General features: G+C 45.8%; 1 long non-coding RNA gene across 1 annotated transcript; it reads right to left on the reverse strand.

Annotated features, from left to right (window-relative positions):
* Positions 1-2,183: 2,183 nt before the first annotated feature.
* Positions 2,184-6,453, reverse strand: LOC112944465. Its single transcript, XR_003248770.1, has 2 exons — positions 6,423-6,453; positions 2,184-2,304 (listed from the first exon to the last, which is right to left on the reverse strand). It is a non-coding gene; the product is annotated as an uncharacterized LOC112944465 (long non-coding RNA).
* Between the last annotated feature and the right edge of the window lie 236 nt (positions 6,454-6,689).

Below are 6,689 nucleotides of genomic sequence, written 5' to 3' on the forward strand. Positions count from 1 at the left end.
GGGCCTGCGCTTCTGGCTATTGCCTCTAATCTAGCTCATACTCAAGCCTTAAAGTGGCAATGCCTTTTGTAATCATTAAAAAATATGGTTTTACCAACAAAACATTACCCAGAACTTAGCTGTTTATGGAGAACGAATGGGGAAAAATGACTGCCCAACACAATGGGAAAAGTCATGGACATCAGCAATACAGATGTACAAAGGCAAACATGAACACCAAAATACTCCAGCAAGAAGAAAATGTTATGCATAATTCCTAAGTATTTCAGGTATATTTCAGTATAAGTATTTTCAGCTTCAGGTAAGGKCTGAATTTGTTCATAATATGATTAAATAAGCAAAGAGTCATAGAACAGGGAGGGGAAACACTTTGTAGACGTATCCCCGTTACTTCAGAAACCCAAATCATATCAACAGCCAACACTGCCAGGCTCCAAATTCACAAAGGCGCTTTGGAAAGTGATGCCCAGTGAAAAATCACTGAGAATTATGGGCAGAGGATGAAGGAAAGAGAGAAACCATTTAATACTCCACTGGCAGGCTGGTGAAGAACAATGCAGGCAGAGATGAAAGGGAGAGGGTTGAAAGCTTTCAAAGTGAAGAGACACGTTATTTGTGTTTAGTTAACAAGATAAAAGCACACTGGGCATATATATTTGATTTTCAGACAAGGACACCTGACAAAGCAGCAAGTTTCAGAGTCGTAAAGCAAACGAGTCGCAACCCAACACCAACAACAGGCACAAGGTGCATCTCGAGAGCGAGCCCAGCTAGGAAAGGTCCCTAGACYGGCCTCACATCCGTGCAACCATCTGGGTTGAAACACTGCAGACATTTCTCTCTGAATTATTGCATTTCCCATCTTGGGTTTTGAAATGTTTCTTTGAAAAGCAACATAAATTGTCTGAACTTTCCCAAGGAGAGGACTGCAGGAGGGCACAGCGATGCTTGGCAGCCTGCTGGCAATGGTGCTWCAGCTGTACCAGGGCTCACAAACATCTGGCAGGGTTTTACCATCCTGACCTGCTCCCAGATTTCCTACGAGGCTAAGATAATTGGGGTGCAAAGTAGATACAACATGTGTATCAATGTGTATATAAATATATATATTTATGCATATTTATTGCTTTCAAGCTAATTCTTAATCCACCTCCCCGTTTGCTTTAAAGAGATTTATAGATTTGTCCTCCCAGCAGCGTAAGTCCCCAGTTATGCTGAGTTTTCCACGCATAGCATCGAGACTCAGACAGGCTTTTTAAACTTCTGCAAGATTGGCACAGGAGTTTTCTTGGCTAAACCACAGAGAGATTTTTCAAAGCCTCAAATAGCAATGAAGCGCCTAACTCCTGTCRGCGTTTGCAGGCTTGCTCTCCGTAGTCATTGCAGTCCTTTGGAAAGCAGAAACCGTTGTCGCAGCTGCACTGYGGTCTCCTCTGTGCTCGGGGCAATAAGGGACACTGCATTTACATTTGGTCTTTAAAAACAAAACCAAACCCTTCTAATTTGGGCTGAGCAATGTGGCTTGCTTGCTCACTTGGTAACTGCTCAGAGTGGCCATAAGCAACAGCAGCAGCAAAGGGCTTGTGTCTGCTGTCACAGGACATCTCATGGAAAATTAATAATCGAACAATAATCTGTTTGGGGATAGCCTTAGTTGTAGGTATCCTTCTTCTCCAATTTCCTTTGTATTTAAGGCTTGCAAAAACAAAACAAAACCAGCATGTATATTCCTCATTCAAACTCCTGATCCTGTTTGGAATCACCTCCATGACCACCATTTCTAACACAAGAGATTTAGCACAAATGGTGTGGCTCAGTTTGGATTTTTGCATAGGAAAGACTATGGATAGGCTTTTCCTATTCTGCCTTTTAAAAAAGGCAGGCACCAATCAAGATGCTGTCCTGGAGAGTGAGCTCAGCTCATGATCAGGAGGGGGAAAGCAAGGCAGAAATTTCCCAGTCAAATGTGAAAGGTGCCACTTTGGTGTCTTTTGGCATCACTCAGCTAACTGGCGCAGTGGGTGTTCGCAGGCTTCTGTTAAGTATTGGCTATTTTACCTTCAATTTGCAGGCTCTCATCTAGCAGAGATTGGGAAAGACCTGTGCAGATGTCATGGCATTTCCACCAAATCCTTGCTTTGCTCTCCTGCCAGTCCCATCACACTTCTGACCKGTGCCAGCTCAGCAAGGAAACCAAGGGAATCACGTAGAGCCAGGAGCAAGGTGCCGGAGACAGCAGTGTCGGCGCTGGGAAGTCACAGATGGGTCTGTCTGCTCAGCTCCACAGCCAGCAATGTTTCAGAGCTGCTTCATGAAAACAGATGTAAAATCACTCCATTTCCTCTCTCAAAAATGTGTGCTACCCATAATCTTCACAGAGCCTTAGCTCTGACCTTCAATGAGTAAGGATGAAAAAATTCTGCTAGTACTAGTGAAATTGTTTCACTAATAGTGAAATTTTCTAGTGAAATAGTGAAAAATTTCCCCCAAATAACAAGAAAAGTCAACAACAAACCAAAGTTCAGAAGAGTTTCATGAGAGCCCAGAAAGGAGTGGTGGGAAGTCTCCCTTAGCCAGAGCCCTCAAGCACCATGTACAAGCAGAGGGTTGGCTCTTCCATAAGGGAGATCCCTGCAGATGGTGGTTCCTTTCCCAAAGGACCATCCCAGCTCTGCAGCTTGTCTCAGGATCCTGTTTCAGTCTCCCCAGCTTTCCCCACGGGTTTTATTTTCCTCTCTTTCTCCCTGCTGCCTTAACCACCAGCTTCCCCTCTATGTTTGCACTTCAGTTAAACCAAGAATTTTCAGCTGAATCGTAAATTCATCAGAGAGGCAGTTTTGGTCACCCTGGAACTATTAGCTAGTCTGGGTCAGAWTTGCTGAATAGTTCAGGCTGGAAAATATGCATTCAAGGATGGGTGCAGGGAAAGAAATGCTTCATGGCTGAGGCAGCAACTTGCACCTTCTGGATGGCAGCCACACACTCAAATCCCCCTTGGGGCATTTGGGGATATTAAAAAAATGGAACAGGACCTGTGAGAGCCAAGGAAACCAATGYAGGATTTCAGGTACAAGCAGATTTGTGCCAACCTTATACTTGGGGTGATGCTATTTGCAAGCAGATCTTTGTGTTGCAGGAGGGATGGGAAGCACTGAAATCCAGGCAGGGAGCAAGAGAAGCTGGATTGCTGCAGGTGACCAGGRCAGGAGCCTGGATAGCCAAATCCAGTCCCTGCTCCTGTGAATATTTCTTACTGATATGAGAAAGGAAGAGATGCAGGGAGAGGGTATGTCCCCAGGAGTCACTTAGGGCCCATCTAAAAAYCACCAAGAGCTCAAAGCTACCAAGAAAAGTAAGAAGAGTGTAAAAATAGTATAGCTCGTGGGTACTTCATTAAGTTGCCTAAGAAAAGGGGGATAAGTGACATCAGAAGAATCCCATTTTGAACTAAGTCTCCTAGCTTCAGGAAAATTAATAACACATGTAATCAGTACCGCGAACGAGCCAAAGTGATGTCTAGGTGTCCCATATCCCTAGAAAAAGCCTGCAAGCTTTACCTGTAACATCAGTGCAGCTGAAAATCACACGCAGAGGGACCAAACTACTACTTTTGCCCTATTTGCCCCCAATCTCCACGAGTTCTCCATGCAGTGGAAGGCAGAGCAGCTCCTGCACCTGCCACCCTGCAGGACAGTCCCTGCTGCTCCCCTAGGCTAAGCTGCCTTGGGAGCAGCAAAGCACCTTGTGCTGCAGCTCAAGCCTCGAATCGCAGAACTTTCRGAGAAAAGCATTTCCAGCGTGTTAAATCACTGTGGCACTAATATTCTCAAGACTATGAGTATGACATTGCTGGCAGCAATATTCAGTATTTAAATACAACAAGAAAAAAAATAGAGAAAAAAATGGTAGAAGAATGGTAAGTCTTCTTTTTCAAACATGACGCGTTTTAGCCCAAAGTCTCCTGCTGCTTTCCAATACAAACCTCCCGGTGCAAGACTCCCAGTGCTTACCTAAGGCATAGAATAGCCTGAACCTTGTCTCACAGCAGCGATATAAGACCAGGCCTAAGACCAGGCCCCACAGAGCAGCCAGGATACAGCCAGCTCTGCAGCCCAGGACGCCTTCCTAAAAACAGATCAGGGATCCCCAGTTGTTGCAACTGAAAGGGGCAGAAACCTGTGGACAGAACCCYGAGGGAACTGCCTGCAAGGCTACATGACACCAGTATTCTGGACACAGCAGGAAACAGCTTGGGATTTGGCTTCTGGTTTTGTCTTTGCAGGACCCTGCTCCGTTCCCCTTCTGCCGGCAGCGTCCAGGAGGGAGTTTTGTGCCGTATCTGGGCTGCCAGCGGCTAGAAAGTTACTCATTGAAGGCGGAAAAAATGCCAAAACTCACAGAAATGTGAGCTGAGGATGCGGGAAGCAGAGGCACATTTTGCTAGTTTTATTTTTAACACGGCAACAGCTGTGCTTACATGGAGAGGGTCATTAACCGAAGATGCACGGTGCACCGGCACGTTTATGGGAGCTTTGTGCACTTTAGGAGATCTCTGCATACAACAATATGGGATCATTTAAAATTCACAAACAAACCCCATAAAATACCTCTGTAGGTATTTTAACGGCCCAAAACTAGTCCTGTGTACTAGTCGATAGATGCAGTTTTTCCTTTCCGCTAAATCCCTTATGTAAAAATCAATCTATCCTTTTTAAAAACAGAGACTTTTTTTACTACGCTATTTTAAAAGAATAAAGACAGCTCCCACTGAGATGTCTGTTTAAAAGTTCAGTACATTCTGCTGCCTTATTTTATCTAGCAATGATGAACTAAAAGAACACTGAAAATTCAATCACGATGGCAATAATATTTGAAAAGGCTATAAAAAAAGAATGATTTAGACTGCAAGAAACATCTTCGCTGAAATTCTGAACTCCGCATTTCTGTTTCATTACACGAAAAATAATATGGGCCCCTCGCAGGAAGCATCTTGGGTCTCACACTTTGATGGAAACAAAACAGGCTTTTAAAGGCACCATGAAATGAAAGGTGAWTTAAAATAAATAAGGAATACGCACAGGTATTTACATATAACCATTTACTCAGCATTAAAAATTGTGCCATTCCCTCACTCTAGTTCAGCCATCTCTGGGATAGTTTGCATAAGTATGCATTTATTTACTAATCTTCAAAGAGTCCCCATTTTTCCTAGCTTTCCACTGTAGTCATTAGAGGTCACAACCCTGTAGGAAATATGGGCTGCCATGGTAACACAAAATGTCTGCTACAGGCTTAGTGTAATTCCTCCCTAATAGAAAAACAACAGCAGCAAATCCTGCCTTTGATAGACGGACTTAGAGAGYGTAAGGAGCCGCTACCTATAAAGGTACCTATCACTTCAAAACAGCTCGAAATGAAATAAAAGTTATTAAAAAAGAGGGGGGCAGGGGACAGGACACAAACTCACACATCTGACATGCCTAAAAAATAARTGTTGAAGGACACAAAGAACAAGGAATTAATCCGCTGCTCTGCGAGGTCTCACCAGCTGCAGCTCTGCAAGGTGGACAAAGTTGCCAAAGCAGCTAAGCCCAACAAGTGTCCACCCCGCGCTCCATCCCAACAGGATCCCGGCAAAGCAGCGGGAGTTGCTGGGAAAGGCTGCACAACAGGAGAACGTCAGCTCCGAGGGGAGGTGCCCTGGCCTCCCCTCTTTGGAAATCCCTGCGGAAAAAAACAAAGGGCAGCTGGTTCCAAGAGATAAGTGGGGTTTGGAGGAGAGGGAGGGCAGGGATGTGGGGTCTGTCTGTGCAGCTGCTCCCTGGGCACYGCTGGCATCCCACTGAATCCTGCCCGGTGGGGCTGACCCCCTCAGGCTCCGGGCTCAGGATGCCCAGGAGGTTCTCACCACRCTTCGATCCACCAGCCTCTGCCAACAGCACCGCTCCCAGGAGCATCACCCGGCTCCTGGCTCCCTCCCGCCCAGCACACATGCAAAGGGCTCTTTCCCTTTAGTGCCTGCGTGTTCCTGGCAAGGCCATCAATTTTGCCTGACAAAACACAGAGTCTCTAGACACTTGCAATCTGCTGCAATTAATAGTACACCAACCGCCCTAGGTGCTGATGCGAAAGCATGGCCTGGGCTGCGGGATCCCCATCGGAGCAGCTGGGAAGGCTCCACAGCAACACTCTCCACGCCAGCTGTGCCTCCTGCAAAGCAGGCAGTGAGGATSAGCATTGGAGCAAGGACCTCATCCACAGCACAAAGCCCAGCTCTGCTTTCAAGCCTGCTGCTATTCCACAGCAGYGCTCAGCAGTCTTGTACCAGTCCTCTATGCAAAGAAGCCTCTCTCTCCAAGTTTTTCCTCATCACTGCTGTAGGACAGCAGCAACTCTTAGCCCCTTCCACCTTCACCACCTACCTGCAGTCTTCCATACTAGCAGAGATTCCTCCATTTACCCCTCTCTCACCTGCTCRTCCATTTTAAGGGCTCTCAGATGCCCTCCCCTTGCAACCTGCTCCCAGGAAAAGCCACTTAGACCTTAATTAAAGAGTTAATCACCTTCACTTGCGTTAGTCCAAAATGGTAGCTTTGGTTTTGAAAGCTTCTTTTATCTATAATGTTGCCCTAAATGTCACTATTATGGCAGTTTAGAGCCAAGCTTTGCTTGTATCTGCCTCCTTATTT

This window comes from Nothoprocta perdicaria, unplaced genomic scaffold (assembly GCF_003342845.1).
Source record: "Nothoprocta perdicaria isolate Ctin4 unplaced genomic scaffold, notPer1 scaffold_17, whole genome shotgun sequence".
In the NCBI taxonomy this organism is placed as follows: domain Eukaryota; kingdom Metazoa; phylum Chordata; class Aves; order Tinamiformes; family Tinamidae; genus Nothoprocta; species Nothoprocta perdicaria.